Source organism: Hylobates moloch, unplaced genomic scaffold (genome assembly GCF_009828535.3).
Source record: "Hylobates moloch isolate HMO894 unplaced genomic scaffold, HMol_V3 SCAFFOLD_6, whole genome shotgun sequence".
NCBI lineage: Eukaryota > Metazoa > Chordata > Mammalia > Primates > Hylobatidae > Hylobates > Hylobates moloch.
In genome coordinates, this window is record NW_026652281.1 from 92342651 (window position 1) to 92359429 (window position 16779).

The 16779-nt window shown below is 40.0% G+C and overlaps 1 protein-coding gene across 4 annotated transcripts in view; it reads left to right on the forward strand.

Moving 5' to 3' along the window:
• Window positions 1-16779, forward strand: part of NUP93 (nucleoporin 93) — a 118444-nt gene that overhangs the window by 47112 nt on the left and 54553 nt on the right. The window contains exon 1 of one of the 4 annotated variants that reach the window (XM_032157400.2): window positions 3439-3648. The exons of the other annotated variants lie outside the window; for them this stretch is intronic. The gene's annotated coding sequence lies outside the window, so the exon portion shown is untranslated. Of the gene's footprint in view, window positions 1-3438; window positions 3649-16779 lie in introns of those variants that run through there. 4 annotated transcript variants of the gene reach the window in all.

Genomic DNA, 16779 nt, shown 5'->3' on the forward strand with positions numbered 1-16779 from the left:
AAAACAGGAAAAAGATGTGTGAGGGACATTTGGGATAAAACATCTGCCACACGTGGTGCCTGATGGGCTTAAGAAGGATGTTCAGAAATTACGTGACGTTTGGGCAAGGAGAAGGATGGGTGCTTTTTGTTGAGGCTAAGGAATTGGAAGATTAACTAGATTGAGAGTTGAGATTTCATTTCCGTTTCTGATGTTCTGGTAAGCTATCACTGTGGAAATGCTCCTGAAGCATTTGGAGATGGGGTAAGAAAATTGCTCAGAAAACAGCTCCATACAGAATTTTCGAGAGCCACAGGCCTACAGAGAAGAATTGTGGCAGTAGAAATGAATGTGTAATAGGAGAAATGTTTAGCAGGAGGCAAAGGGCCAAGGTCTCAGTGAGGAGAAGAAGCCAGGAGGAGGCTGGTAGTGGTGGGGTGGAAAGGGAGCAGGGACCTAGCTATCCCAGCTATATCTCGGAAAGCTGGGAGTTTGCTCATAGAGGGAGTCATCACCCAGCTTCACCTGGCTTCCTTCTTTACTCTTAAAAGCACTTACCCACCAGTACTATTGATCTTCCCAGCAGCCTGGAGAACCTGGCAGAAGACAGAGCAGAGCCCACCAAGTATCTGTAAAAGTTTTTCTGGGTAAAGTCCTATATGTGGTCACTGTACCGTAGAGCTCTACAGTTGTTCACTTGAATATTATTTTACCTGGCAATTATTATAGTTCTATTTGAACCACAAAAGTTCAATAGCTCCCTTTTCTAGACTGTAATCTCTACATTTGTTTAAGTGAGCCCACTTTAATCCCTTATATTAATAAATGCTGGACCTGTTAGTTTTTAACCCTTTTCTTTTTTGCTTTAGTTTTTGGTGTCTAGGGTTATGTAAAGCCAAAATACAAAAACAATGGACTACCAAATTTAGGAATAGATTACTTTATGTTCAGTTAGTGACAAATAAGTAGAGAAGCACCTCCTTTGTAAGGTAGCTTCTTGGTAGCATTTTTGTTGTGACCTCCTTACCTGTTCAGCCATCTGGGGTCTGAAGGCAGGATAGTTAACACTTCTGCTCTGAGGTCCTTTCCAGCCAGCATATCTTGCAACTCCAAGTCAGCCACTCATCTAGTTTCCTTGGGATACTCGTAGTTGGAGGAAGAAGGGGCTGAGCTGATTGAGAATTTATTCTAGCATAAAGAAATACCCTCTTAATTTATTTGTTGGCAATACTAAAGAGGAAAAACGTCTTAACAGTGACTCGGTGAGGTTTTTTTCAGTAAATAAAGAGGGTTTTCTTACTCCCCTGTAGTGAACCTCAGATGTATCCCTTGGGAACAGGTTTTAGGTCCGTGAAATAGTTTGACTTTAACCACACTTGGGTCTTTGGGTTCTTTTCATCCCCAGGCAGAGACTCCTATTGCTGTATATCCACCATGCTCCAGTACAGTATTTATTTGATCAGAAACAAAAGAGTTTGCTTCTTGCACTGGTTCAGAGAGAGGTCCCCTAGGATTGTCTTTTGTTCAGTAATTGGAGCATAAGCTGAGCCTGGTTAATTTCAAAGCTACCCTCACACACGTTTCTCCCTCCCTCCTTGTGCAGTTTTCTCAGCTGTTAGTGGTACCTGGTATTGGGTCTGGAACAAAAAAAGCTTGATTGTTGAATGTTAGCTACAACTACTGTGACATCTGCTATGGCACCACATAGCACTGTTGGTGCAGTTAATTTTAAGTTAGGGTAAGAAAACTAGAAAGCTCTTCAGCTTTACAGTGCTTGTTAACACATGCACCTCCAAATTATGCATTTGGTGTTATCACAATGAATAAAACAAAGGAAATCATGAGTTGATTTTTATGCTAGTAACATAAGTTCTTTCATTGTTATTCGCTGTTCAGACACCAGTGTGTTCCTATGTTCATTCTTTTTAGTTTAGTTCGGGTTTTTTGTTTGTTTTTGTAAGGCAGAAATGTCTGAAACATCTCAACTCTGGGTATTTATTTAATTGGCAAAAGTACTGATGTAAGAAATAAGTTAATTATATTTATTCTTTTAAAGGAACAATGTAAGTTGGTTTTGCTTCTTAAAATACAAAACTGATGATGGTAGATGAGTAAGAACCGTCAGTAGTCAAATTCTGTATGCTAAATAGCCAAGTTAATATTTATATAAAAATACATCATGAAATTGGCAAATATTATGTGTCTTTCAGGTTCTGCAGTATAGATGTTGGTTTTGCAACCAACAGATTGCAATCTTAGGGTTTGTGGTTTTTGTTTTTGAGGAGAGAATGGTTCTATTTTCCTTTTGCAGTCTGCACCATGATGATGGCCCATCACCTGACCAGCCTGACTTTAATCATCTGGTGCCTTGGTCTTAGCGTGGCTCTATCTTTGCTTTTTCACAAGCTTTCCTATAATTGTACAGTTGTTTGCCACACTGAATTTCCTTTTTTGACAGTGAAAAACATGATAATATTTTAATGTAGTCTTTAATTTTCAGGTTATATGTTAAAACATGGAGGAAAAAAACCCCTTCCTGAGGAGCACTTTTAAAAAATCATTGCAGTAGAATGGGAATATTCATTACTTACACACCATATATTTTCCCCTAAATGTTGTACAAAGAAGTGACAGTTGAGCTGAGCATATGTTAATAAAAGGTCTGCATTTTCCTGTGTCAGTGACAGTTTCATTGGCTGTATATTCCTGAAATGCAAATAACCTCTGTTCTTTTCAAAGCTATAATTAATCTGAATAGTTATTTAAACAGTATCAAAATCTTTTAACTACTAAGAGGCCAAACATTTAAGATGGCGAATTTACTGTTCTGCTTGAAGGGCAGTACAGTTGACAAGGGCACAATGATCTGAGATGCTTCTGTATGTTGTATCTACACATACTGTAGACTAAAATGGCAGAATCTGTCTGCTGCTGTATAAAATCTTTTAACTACCATTTATTTTAGCATCATGGCATGTGCAAATTCCTGCTGCTCAGTTAAGGGACCAGCTTCACTACTGGTGTTACAGTCTGTGGCCACAGCACTGCATCACAATGCAGCAAATGCATTTTCCACATTAACCAAACATGACAGCTGAAGCGATTATTAACCATGCAAGATGTCGGAAGTCATCAAAAATTCACATCAGAGTAATTGCAGTGGTTTGGGTTGGGGAAAAAAAGTATCATAGCATTCCTTGCCTACATGTTGTCTCTCCCCCTCTTAAATCTTAACTTGGTACAGTCCGTTAACAATAAAATACCCTTCTGTAACCTATAAACTGTTACTCCCATCAGTTTGTGCTTTCAAACTGATGGCTGACTTCTCTGAATTTGTGTAGAGCACAACGAATGGTGATGCTGTGCTCCGGGGGCTGCAGTGCACCCTTTTTAAAGGGACCCTGCAATCTCATTGTTTAATTTGACTCTTTAGTGCTTCAGTCACATCAGCACTTGCAGAGGGGTTGTTCTTTTCCTTTTTCTTCTTTCTCTCTTTTTCTCTTCTCTCTATCCTTCTCCCCACCCCCATCCCTCAATTCAGGCAGTTTGGGGTGGGAAAAACTTGAGCACTGGTTCCGACAGAGCTCATCTCATATAAGAAGGTATGGAAGAGCTGCAGTGATCGACAGCATCGACCGTTCTGTAACTCCTTAAATTTAAGAGCTGCAGGTAGGATTGCCCGTGTTTTGTAAAGAAATTAAGACAAATGCACCCTGGTAAATAGAGTGGCAGCATGTTGTTGCAGTGCCTCTGAAAGACAAGGTCTTGGTTTGTTTGAAAATTTGAGGTAAATTTGGAAGCAGTTAACTCATTTGATAGAAGAAGTACTTGATTCTTCTGAGAATTGTTCAGATTTGTATCTTGCCATTCTAATATTTTTCTTTTAAAAATGGGTGGGGCAGCATTTGCTTAAATATTTAAATAGTTGGTTATTGGGATTTTTGTGAACTTCTTTAAGTAGCAAGTAGTGTGGTCTTTAGGATTTTTAAAGGAGATACATGTGAAGTGCAGAATTCTTGTATGAGGTGGAATATGAAAATAGAATTTATTTTATTTGCTAAAACCAGATCTTTCTTTGGGATTGCAGGTGAGAGTGAGTGAGTGTGTGTGTGTGTGTTTGTGTGTATGGTGTGTGTGTGTGTGTGTGTGTGTGTGTGTGTGTGTGTGTGTAGGATTCTTTAGGAATTCAGTCCTTTATATTTGGTGATTAGAGAAAAAGTACTATTAGAGATTTTTTGAACTATCTCCCAGGAAATGTTTTAGCATAAGGCTTGAAATGAGAAGAATTAAACAGTAACACTAAAGAGGAGGATTCCTAAGTATTTACTAAATATTGGCAATTTAAATTGAGGTGGTTCTTTTTTATTTCTTAAATTCAGCCTCAAAAGAGATGATAGGAGTTTTTTAAGTATATTTCAAATTTTTGGCTAGAGAATATGATTTGTGTAAGTGAAATGAAAACTTCCTAAGTCATGTAAGCATTATCTGGAGGGTGATAGAATTATAAATGTTGCCTGCAATACTTTTAATACCTTGATTAATATCAAAGATACATTTAATTCGGCATTAAAAAGCAGCTTGTTTGTTGCCTTCCCTTAAAAGCAACAACAAAATATGATGATGCATATGGCTTTTTATCCTAAGGAATGTATTTGTATTGTGGGACCTGTGGGGTCTGGACCTCTTTCCGAAGCATGTACTTGGAAATTGTTCATCCTAGTTGAGGGGTTTATTTCCCTTTGGAGGTGTGGGGACTTTCTTTACTCTTAATAATAGGAAGACTTGAGGAGCTGTCAATTGGGGAATAGAGGAGAGCTGCTCAGCAGAGGGAGAGGAACTGTGAGAATTCGGCTCCTCTTGGCATTGGAGTTCTGGATTTACCCATGACTAAAATTCCTTTGAAACTCTGACCCAGTGCAGCATTGCAAAGAATCGATTTCTGAGATGAGACAATGAGATGTGGTTTGCATTTTGTAAAGATGGAGGAAACCTCTAACACTGACCCTGTATGGGAGATGACTCAATTATCCATGCCTTGGTACAGTTGCAAATTATTTTCCTTTGTCTGAAGTGGGTGGATGCCAGCGCCTTCATCAGAGCTCCTTAATTTAATGTATGGAAAATGTCTCAGCCACCATTTTTAACAATTAGCTGTATCATGGTCGAGGTGAGCTGTATTCTGAAGGCAGCTGCAAGGCCATTTCATTTGCATTAGGTTCCATGGCACAGGAGCTTTGTTACTGTAAAACTAAGAAAATGAATTTGCACATTGTATAGAAGAGTTCTTTAGGAAGGTGGAGACTATTCCCAGAAAGAAAATGGAATTCTTTTGTCTACAGTAAGTATTTCTTGTACTCATATAGCGGGGAGAGGTTGAAAATTTGCTTTTGGTTGAATGTGCAAAATAGACTTTTAAATGAACGCTGCAAATATGAAAAGTGTAGCGCAGAGGTTCTTGGATTTTTTTTTTGTTATGTATTTCTCAAAAACCAGGTGTGATATATATACTTAAAATATAGGTTTTGTGAGTGATTTTATCACATGATTTAAATTATTCATCAGTAATTTAAGTTAATGAGAAGTATGAATTTATCACTAGTCATGAATGGAAATGACACTTGAGAGGAAAAAGAAATCTGAATATGGTAAATTTAAAAGAGTTCAGGTTTCTTTTCACTGTCTTTTAAAAGCAGTCTGTTTTCCATTCCTGAAAAGAATTGCTGGATTTTAATTTTAGTGTCCTGTTTTTGCTCTTGTTTTTTATGAAAATGCTTCCGGGTTAATGACCTATAATAGCTGATTAAAATACACAGGAAACAAATGTTTTGACAAAACAAGATTTTTGTTTTCAAAGATCAATAGATTGAGGCTTTCACTCTCACTCATGGGGATAATTTTTAGTGCCTTCTACTTAATTAATAGTTGTGACTTCAAAGCTGCTTGTGTAAAACTCTTGTTTGTAATTGTAAGCTTATAAATCTTGATTCTTAAAATTAATTGGATTTGACCCGGCTTATTTCTTTGTTCCTTTATACTGTTACTAAGAGGAAACAAGTGGATTTTAACTTTGATTTGTGTTTTATTTAAAGGCTGAAGAATTTTTATCTTTTAAACACTGAAGAATTTATAGTGCGTGTATTTTATAGTAAACTTTACCATGAAGAATTTGCTCAACATGCTTTATTAGCTGTTTCAGGAGTTGAAGCTTCACAGAACTGGGTATCTGAGAATCCTTTTAACTTGATATCAAATTTATAAAGCCAGCTGTTCTTCTAGCTCTTGTTGCACTAGCTCCTGTTTATCCTACTCACCGAGTGCTGTCTTCTCTAATTAATAGATGTTGGAAACTAGGGAGAAAATGATTTTCTTCACATCAGCCTTTTCATTGACATAGGAAGGTTCAGTTGTTGTAAGCCCTGGTTAGAATCCTACAAGATCCATAAATCTGTGGCGCAAATATTAACTTACAGAATAAGAGCCTAGATCTCAGCATAATTTTTTAATTATGGGGACAGCATTTAACATGTTTAAATATATGGTAGAATGCAAAGGGATTCTTTTCCCTTGGTTTTTATGAGGCTTGCACCTTGAAATGAAAGAGTTTTAGGTCAGCAAATTAGAACTCCATTTTAACTGCAGATTTGCTTGCATAAAATGTTTGGTTGGATGACACGGGGTGTCACAAAGCCTCCCTTTGAAATTTTTACAGTAAAACTTGGTTGAAGATCCTGGTCTTTTTTCCTTTTGCTGGCTTTATAATAAGGCTAGGTATTAAGTACCCTGGGGGAGGTAGGAGAGACCCAGTTTCTTCCTGTTTTCTTTGCCTCCACCATGGTCTACTCAAGTTTGGCTGCTTGGAAGAGGCTCTCCTTTCTGGTACTTGTAGGGGATTCCTGAACCTCTTCAATCTGGAAACTTCAGTTTTCTCATGAAATTTTAGCCTGGCTGATAGTGAAGAGTCAGGGATTGGTTCTTTTTGCAACAAAAAATGTTTTTGTATCAAACCTTTGACTGCTCTGGCAGTACCATAATGTGGATAAGCAAGCATGTCAGCTAGCTCGCTAGGAAACATTCCGTGGTGCTAAGATGGCAGAGAGGAAGGAGTAAAATGGCGTCACCAGGAACACTGTGGTAAGGGGTGGACCGCACGAATTATTTTCTTTAAATTAAGTTTGAAGACACCTTTAGGAGCACTGCCTTGCCTATTTACAGCCACTTTTTATTGTTAGAAGATAAAAATTTTGAGATTTTCAAAGTAAAGATTTAATTAGCACTTATATGTAGATGGCTTCAAATGTTCCTTCTAAGAAATTGATGGCAAGTATGGTTAAAATAGAATTTAAAGTACTGTGTATTAATACTTCTGAAATGCCTTGCCTTATGCTTTCTTTTTCTTTTTTAGCATAAAAATTTACTCCTTCCAACATAGGGTGAATTTTTAGAAAACAAAGGACAGTATGCTTCTCCTTTATGGTGAGGTGAAGTAACATTCCTACGAAACTATGTTATTTGTCTCTGGTTTTCATTCTAGCTCTTTGTGGGTTTTAGTTATTTTATATATAAAATATATATTTTGGCCACCTTCAAAAACAAAGCTTATTTTCTTTCTTTTGTGGTTCAAGGTATGGATTATTTTGCACGTGAACAATAGTCATAGTGGTAATGACAGTATTGATTTCTCACCTGTTCCCACCTCTCATGAAGTTGGAGTTCTGGTGCTGGCCTTAGGGTTTAGTGCAATCAGCTCATGTTATAGTTAAGTAAAGAAAGGCTTAACTGCAGTTAAATAACTTTCTCAAGGTCATACATCTGGAAAGCAGTCGATTTTGCCCTAAATCTGGACCACCTGACTCCTAATCTGAATCTGTGCTGCGCTGTGTCTCTGTCTGCATCTGACTCCATTTCTTTCTCTGCCAGCTTGCTGGTGACTGATTGATCTAATGGATTGAGCTTTCAGCAAAGTCTGTCTTGTCTTTGCCTTAGCAACCTAACTCACAGAGATGTTCCTTTTCAGCTGTGCCAGAAATTACTTTCTGAGCTGTGCTTGGAGTCTTCCTGGGCCTGTGTTGAAGATGATAAGCATTTATAAACAAACATTTAAAAATAAACTCTATCTTGCAAGTTGAGCTTTTGGGTCCATTGTGTTGGCTCAGCATGAAAGGTGAAGTCTCCTGGGTTGGGCAGAGTTGTTACATTCATGTGCTATAAGCTAGGATGGAGCCAAGCATTCTGACATGTCCTTTCAGCGGGTCACGACCTCTTTAACTCTAGGTGTGAGGGGTCCTGCAGGGCAGAGTCTCCTCTTCTCCTCCCAGTAAGGATGAGCTAGGTGAAAGGTTTTAGCTCCCTGTCAGTTTCAGGCAATTTGTATTTGAATAATGGTCTTACCATCTCTCTTTCTGTTGCCTGTACTTGCCACTCCAGCTAAGCAGTGTTTCATGTTTTCCATACCTGTGGTGACAATGGTGAGTGTTGCATTCTGCAGTATTCCTCAGCTCTGACAGGGTAAAGTCACAATGTTTCCAGACTTAATTAAGGTTTTAGAGAGGGTGAAATCACCAATACTGTTAACAAAGGAATACCTTGATGAATTCCATTTAAGAGAACGTGAAATTACAAAAGGGAAGGTCTGTTTGTTTTAGTAGTCTCCAAACAAATCCATTTTTGAAGAAAGAATGTCTGAATAAGAAGAAACTGCAGCAAAAGCAGAGCTCCCTTTTCTGTGACAGATCTGTGATGATTGGTGCTCCAATCCCATCAGCATAAGCATTGCTGCATAGCAGGAGGAGCTGTGATTTTCGACTGCAGTGTAAATGACTGACACCGTGTACCAGCAGGGAAATGTGAGACTTGGTTCCCAAACATTGTCCTGACTAACAGCGCTCCTTGTGCTTTCTAAGTAGAACTGGAGGCTTAATCCTGAGCGCTGTAGAAATCAGCCTGGCAAAGCTGCTCAGCTCCTACCTGACTGACTGCGAGACACACCCTCTGCTATCCTTTCCTGCTCATGGCCCCCAAATCTTGCTTTTGTTTGTTTTTTCCAAAGGGAAAAAGACACTAGATATGACAAAGCTGGGGATCTTTGTGTGTGCTGTAAATAGTAAAGAATTGCTTTAGTGGGTTCTTGTAGGGTGGATTTCGGGAGCTGCGGGAAGGAATGCTGGTCATGATAAAGGCCATTATTGGTGCATTCCCATTTTATACTGCAGTGCAGTTTTAGCATCCAGAGTCCTTTGGATGTGGATTAATCCATTTCCAAGGTGGAAATCAGTTCCCTAAAGACATTGAAACATTTTTTATCATCCCTGAATGTATCTTCCTTATCTTATCTTTCCCATCACCTTAGCATGACTATGAGATTAATATTTTTTAGATCTATTTATACCTTGGATGAGGAGAGGGCTCTGCTGCTGTTCTTTGAAGCCAGACATACTGTGACACACTGTTAATATTCCATTTGCGAAGCTAGATTGAGCCATTTTCTCCTCCGAATCCTCTCTTTTCTTGTGTCTCCAAAGTTTAGCCCTAACCTTTTTGGAGTGGTTGCAGGAAGGGGATAAAATGCTCACAGTTATCCCTGCTTTCTCTGCTGGGGTTACCTCAGCAGTCTGACAGCAGTTGGCTGGCTGCTGTCCCTCCCCCACTGGACTTCTGTCGGTCCTGCTTCCCCTACCCTCCCAGGGGAGGAGAGAGAGGATGGCCAGCAGAGGTCCTTCCACCACAGCCTGGCACATCCTGCTGCATCACGGCCCTTCTCACTAGGACACGGGCTCTGGCCTGATTTTCTGGAGGTAGTAAAGTAGCAGTACAGAGCAGTCAATTCCTCTCCCTATCCCTCTTGTGACCTCCAAAGGAAAGTTGCTTCTACAACCCTAAAAGGGTAGCATAGGGCTTTACTGGATTTTGGAGAAGAGGGAGGTTCTGCTGAGAAGCATTTTTTCCATTAGTGCCTGGGTGGCCATCATTTATCATTTTATTCATTTATATTATGCCCTTAACTTGTTTCCACTCCATACAGAGTCTCAGAGCCCTTCAATAACTGAGCTGAAAGGACTGCTTCCTGGGATAACCAGAGAGAGAAGTGCAAATAACAGAAATGCCTCAGGGCCCCTAAAAGGGGCAGAACTGGCTTTGCAGCAGTAGCACGGAGATTTAAATGGCCATCATAGGAATGCCCTTAACCTTGGCCTTCCTCCCCAAGTGTAGCAACAGATGCGCTAAGCAGCCCCAGCTTGATACCGTGGTGTAGGTATCAGAAGAGCCATCTAGTCGTTATGTGCCTACATTGTGTTGACAAGGGAGATGTGTCATGCATCTCTGGTCTCCTCAGTACCCCACCACAGGAATGGCATTCCCCATTATTGCAGATGACTTTCCCTGTAGCTTTCCCCTCTGGGTCATAGTGAGTCCACCTCTTATTTTATTTTATTTTTTTTTACCCGATGCTGAAATCTCTGAAGTTGGGTTTTTGTTCCATGATAATTTTTTTTTTCTGTTTTGGGAGGTGGACGGGTGGTAGTAGGTAGGGTCTGCAAAAGGCATTTGGATAGACTTACATTAGTGTCTCTAAGGCCTGTGGCTTTCCCAGAAGGCAAAGGTGCAGATGGAGTTATATCACAGCTGTAATGGCATGCCCCTGAAGGGACCAAGCATGCCAGCACACTTGGGCTAAAGTGTTGCCTGTAAAGCCCTTTGCTGGTCCAGGAGGAGGCATTACCCAGTGCCATGTGTTGTCAGGTTTTGAATCACCTTATGCACATTCAATTCTCTTTAACCTGTGAGAATTTATAGACCATTCTGAAAACCAATTTAAATCATGGGGGCAAGTAATTTGTTTTGCTTTAATGGACACAAATCCATCACATAATTGTGTGAACCTTTTTTTAGCCCAATAGCAGAAACCATGTACAAAATGGGACCCAGCAGTCTGACAGTGACAGATGGCCTGGTGCCCACACAGTGCCATGTTATATCGCCAAGGTCTGCCACCTGTGGCTCCAGAGCTGCCTGCAGCAGTGGTGGATCTGCTGAGCTGGCAAATGGTGGAACTCCACAGTACAGCGTCTGCTGCCACCTGCTGAATGAGAGCAGCTAGGCTTTTGCATAAATGCACAGCAAGAAATCATATAACGGCATTAAAAACATATTACAGTTGGCAAATGTCAGCTCTGCCCACTTAGCACTGCTTTCTGCAGGGTTATTTTTGAAGTTATATATGCAATCTGTGAACAATTTAAAGTATTAAAATTTTTGTAGAAAACAAGCAGTGGGGCCAGGTGCAGTGGCTCACGCCTGTAATTCTTGTACTTTGGGAGGCCGAGGCAGGTGGATCACCTAAGGTCAGGAGTTTGAGACCAGCCTGGCCAACATGATGAAAACCTGTCACTACTAAAAATACAAAAAAGTAGCTAGGTGTGGTGGCGTGCGCCTGTAATCCCAGCTACTCAGGAGGCTGAGGCAGGAGAATTGCTTGAACCCAGGAGGCAGAGGTTGCAGTGAGCCGAGATGGTGCCACTGCACTCCAGCCTGGGCAACAAGAGCAAAACTCCATCTCAAAACAAAACAAAACAAAAAAACAAGCAGTGGGACTTTAAATATCTGAGTTGGAGAATAAAGCCTGGACTTTTGCTATTCAGTCTGTATTCCTTGCAGAAGGAAATTCAGTTTTTCATGGGCCTTGTAAGCTGACGTTTTATGTATTCTTATTTTATTGCAGTAATAGTGGTCTAATGAAATAATCAAACATGCTATAAACCCTTATGGAAGTTCACCCAAATATTGAAACTGCTCAAATTTAAAAATTTCTCTGTTCATTTTCTGAGCTTTATCAGTAATGAACATCTCTTTGCACTTGAAAAAATCCTTGAGGCGCTCTCCGTGTAGTCACCACAAAAGGGAGCTAATGAAAAGCGAGTCCACACCATCTGATAAGCCCAGAGGCTCTCCAGGTACTGGTAGGATTTCTGTTGTGCTCATCTGAAAACAGTATCTTATTTCATCCTTCCTCATTTTCTCCATAAGTAGTTTTTTATCTTTGTACTAATTTTATCCAAGAGAAGTTTTTAGAAGAGGTCATTTCGTTTGTTAAGAAATTGGCAAGAAGGTTTGGGAGAGGTTCAGGGAGTATTTTACTTAGAATGAGCTGAAGCAAAGTAATGGTACAACTTACATTCCTGTCTTCTTAGAATGTGGATACTTCTCCATTGCACTAACTAAAGTACTAACTTCAGTACTAACCGAATGCTTAATAGTATTCCAATACTTATTGGAATTCTTGTTTTATCTTGGAGCAGATCCTTTATTGATTAATTTTTAACTGCTTTATTATATTTTATTTCCTCCTTCATTGCTTTCTAGCTGTTGCTTGTGTCTTAGCAATGGTATTTCAACAACAATGACCATTCCTGATGCCGCTGCTCATTTTGTGTTGATGTTATTTTGATTTGGAATGTTGGCTACAGATTTCCTATCAATTTGTATGTATTGTACATATTAAAATGAGAGATGATACATGATTTTTGTAGCACCTGGCACCTATTTTTGTGTCATACCAGATACCTTCTGGTAAATGTCCAGCCTGCTGTAGATGCCTCACTTTTACATTTTGATATGGTGGATTGCTGGTTGGTCTGTTTAATGGAAAGAGACATGAGATAGTTTCTTGTGTTTTGAAGGCCATGAAAACATGACTATTGCTTTGTAAGCCCAAATTAGACTCTTGTTTATTTATTTTAACAGGAAATTTGTATGTTCATCAATTCAGACTCTATGTAACTGTCCAACTGTCCAGTCACTTATCTGCTATAGGTAGGAAGGACAGAACTGTGAAAGAACCAATGTGAGCACTTTTTTGCCATATGACTTTCCTGGCTAAGGTGGATACTGAATTTTTTTTTTCACAAAGACTTATTTATGTAGTTTTCACTTTTGAGAACAAATAAGCCAAGAGAATTTATTTGGCCATTTGGCAAAAACAAACATCCTTTTGCTTGCTCCCTTTTTCTACAGTAGGAATTAGCTGCCTTATGTATTCTGAAACCCAGAGTCTGCATGATAGTTAAAAATAAGGCGGTTTCATGCCTTTCTTGACCTGAGCCATTTAAGAGCCACCTTGGCTGCCAGGTCCTTGAGATGTGACTACACGTTCCTTAGGAGAATCAAGTTAACCTCGATGTTACGTTCTGGGTTGTTCTTTGCCAGATACATTGCAAGGCAGCGAAGCACTTTCTCTGTCAAAGATGGAACACATGACTGGAGATACTGCTTGGGCAGATGTGTGGCATTTATTGTTCCACAACAATAATAGTAGCACTATTTTGGAACACTATGGTGTTGACCTCTAAAGCAATGAGTTCAAGCTTTTAGACTGTGTGACTCATACACACATACAATCACACATATATAATTGAAACAAAAGTTTCACAAAACAATACCCATACCACATATCTCTGTTGCATTTATTTTATTAAAAAATGCTGATTGGGCCAGATGTGGCAAGAATGTATAATCCCAGCTACTCCGGAGACTTAGGTGGGAGGATCACTTGAGCACAGGAGTTTGAGGCTGCAGTGAGCTGTGATTGTGCCACTTGTCTCCAGCCTGGGCAACAGGGTGAGACCCCATCTCTTAAAAAACAGAAAACAAAAACCAACCAACCAAACAAAAAACTGGTTCATTTCATGATCCAGTTATGAGTTCTGACTCATATTTTGAAAACCACTGTTCTAAAGGAATGCCAAAAACTTGACATTTGTTGTTTCATTTCTTTCCTATGTAATGTATAGTGGGAGGGGGAGAAATAAATGTGCAAACATAAAATATCAGTTTATCTCACCTTGATTTGCTATGATGAGAGATAGCATGGAGAGTGGAAAAGGGAAAACAAGGGGTCACAAAATTTGGGTTCTGAGTCTGAACTTTGCTACGTATGAACTGGGTCATCTGGACATAGAACCCCACAGAGCTTTTAAATTGGTAGAGGCTCAAGAAACCATTTTGTACAGCTCACTCAACTTTTAAATCTCTATTAAGGATATACTTCAAAGTATGATCCAGTTAAGTAGTATTGAGAGACAGTAGCTTTGGGTTAAAAATGAGGGCTAGAACCAGATGTGTGTAACACAATTATACCTGGCACAAAATAATCACCATTTAAGTGTTAGCTATTATTAGTATGCCATAAGTATTCTCTGAGCCTCAACGTAAAGGGTAGCCTGATGATGAAAACAAATTTAAGGAAATTTTACTCTCCTCCTAGGTTCCATCCTTTTAGAGAGAGAAATTTTTTCTTTATTTTTGCTGTTAAGAGGTTTACTCTTCCCTAAGTATCTCAGAAATGGTTGGTCTTGAGAGCCGGAACTGTGTTTGAATGTTGCCTCTGCCTCTTCCCGGTCGGGAATTCTTGCTGAAGTTAGTTAAATTTGGAAATCTCAGCTTCTTACCTGTAAAATGGGGCGGGGGTTGGGGGTAGGGGAAAGTGGGATGATCATGTCTGTTCTTTCATATTGTTAAAGGATTAGCAATAATGTCTTTGAATTGCCTAGAGCAGTGTCTGGCCCTTAATTGCTTCCTGAATGATGGCTATTATGTGTTATAGAAAGCTGGAAACCAAAACACATTTGAGGAGCCAGTTAGGCAAGGGTCTGTTTCAGCACCCTGGCAGTGAGGAGCAGTACACAGATGGGGAAGTCAGGAGTTAGTTTACCTAGTTGGCCTGCAGATGTTTTGGGGGGTGTTCTTTATTGAGCTGACCCACAGCAGAAGGATCAGATGGGGACTGTGAGCAATTATAAGTGCTTGTTGATGGGAATGAAGGAATAGTAGTGATGGGGAGCTCTGAGGGTCATCATTAGATGCTGGCATCTACCAGTGGGAGGTGAACTGTTGGGCCTTTTCTGTGCCCAGGGGGCATCTCAGTGGCAGGGAGCCAATTCATCCTTCACATTCCAGCTCCCTTCTCCAGAGAACTCATTTTCCCATAAGCTATACAAGTACATCTCCTGGGTGAGGCATGAGAGGCGTCTCACAGGAGAAGCAGTCTGGAGAGAAAGGAAACACATGGGTAGGAAAGGGAAGTCAGGAGATCTGTGGGGGACCTGGACTGAGGCAGGTATGATTCTGCCCAACTTTTTAGTTCTTTAATTCCAGTGGGCTGTTACTTTTCCTTGAGGTGTGGGTTATTTGAAAGCAACTAACTGCCACTAGATGGCACACAGATCCCAGCAGTATTCTGATGTATAAATTACTGTTTTATACTTTGGGAGGCTGAGGCAGGCAGATCACGACGTCAGGAGTTCGCGACCAGCCTGACCAATATCGTGACACCCTGTATCTACTAAAAAGACAAAAATTAGCTGGGTGTGGTGGCGTTTGCCTGTAGTCCCAGCTACTCAGGAGGCTGAGGAGGCAGAAGAATCGCTTGAACCCAGGAGGCAGAGGTGCAGTGAGCTGAGATTATGCCACTGCACTCTAGCCTGGGTGGCAGAGCGAGATTCCGTCTCCAGATAGATAGATAGGTAGATAGATAAATAGACAGATACATAGATAGATAGATAGATAGATAGATAGATAGATAGATAGATAGATAGATAGATATGTTATTATTTTAAAAAATATTTTGAAAAAGACCACATGTGTTTTTTAAAATAAAATATGATATATAACCTATTTAGCACTTCATTTTAGAAAGGAAGAAAGGATGAAAAATTAAAATTCAAAATCTATTTTGTGGGCTCAGTTTGTGCTTAGAGCCCAGTTTTTTAAGTATGTAATGGTTAATGGTCTTTGTTTATATGTGGGTGAGGTTTGAATCACACACACATGCTTCATTTAATTTATTGAGAGTTGTAAAATGTAGCTTTATAGTAAATATTTTAAAGACCAGAGTAATCTATCTCAAAGCAATAATGTCTTTTTTTTCTTCTGTTTCATTCTTACTTGAAATTTCATCTCTCAGAAATTTGGAAATAGCATTTCTTACAGAATATTATTTTGCTTTTCAACACATGTGGTCATTGCTTTGCATTTGTGTTGTAAGTGTGTGTGTGACAGAGAGAGAGAGAGAGAGATGTGAACATGGGTGTCATTAAAAGAATGGGATAGGCCGTGTGCAGTGGCTCACACCTGTAATCCCAGCACTTTGGGAGGCCGAGGCGGGCAGATCATGAGGTCAGGAGATCGAGACCATCCTAGCTAACATGGTGAAACCCCGTCTCTACTAAAAATACAAAAAATTAGCCGGGCGTGGTTGCAGGCACCTGTAGTCCCAGCAACTCGGGAGGCTGAGGCAGGAGAATGGACTGAACCCAGGAGGCGGAGCTTGCAGTAAGCCGAGATTGCGCCATTGCACTCCAGCCTGGGCGACAGAGCGAGACTCCGTCTCAAAAAAAAGAAAAGAAAGAATGGGATAGGCTGGTCATTATTGACTGGGAAGAACAAAAGAAACCCAGAGAAGGAATATGACAGAACACCAGACTTAACCCAGGTCCCTCCCCTCCCCACAACCAAAAAGAAAATATTAGACCAGGCTTTGTGAGGCAGTGGTAATCCCCCCCCTCCACTACCCCCAAACGTAGCTTGTTTGGACAATCAGCAGCATATCGGCAGCCACAAAAAGGTGCCACAGAGCACAATCCATGCCTACTCATTGTTTGGGAGCATTAGTCATTGATAATAGTTTCATAGCTTTGTTTGTAAACTGTGACACTAAAGCCTTTAGCTTTAGCTACATTGGAGACCACTAATGAAAATGTGTTTATACTAAAGGTTTGTTGACTTGACATAATCATTTGCTGTGAAAGA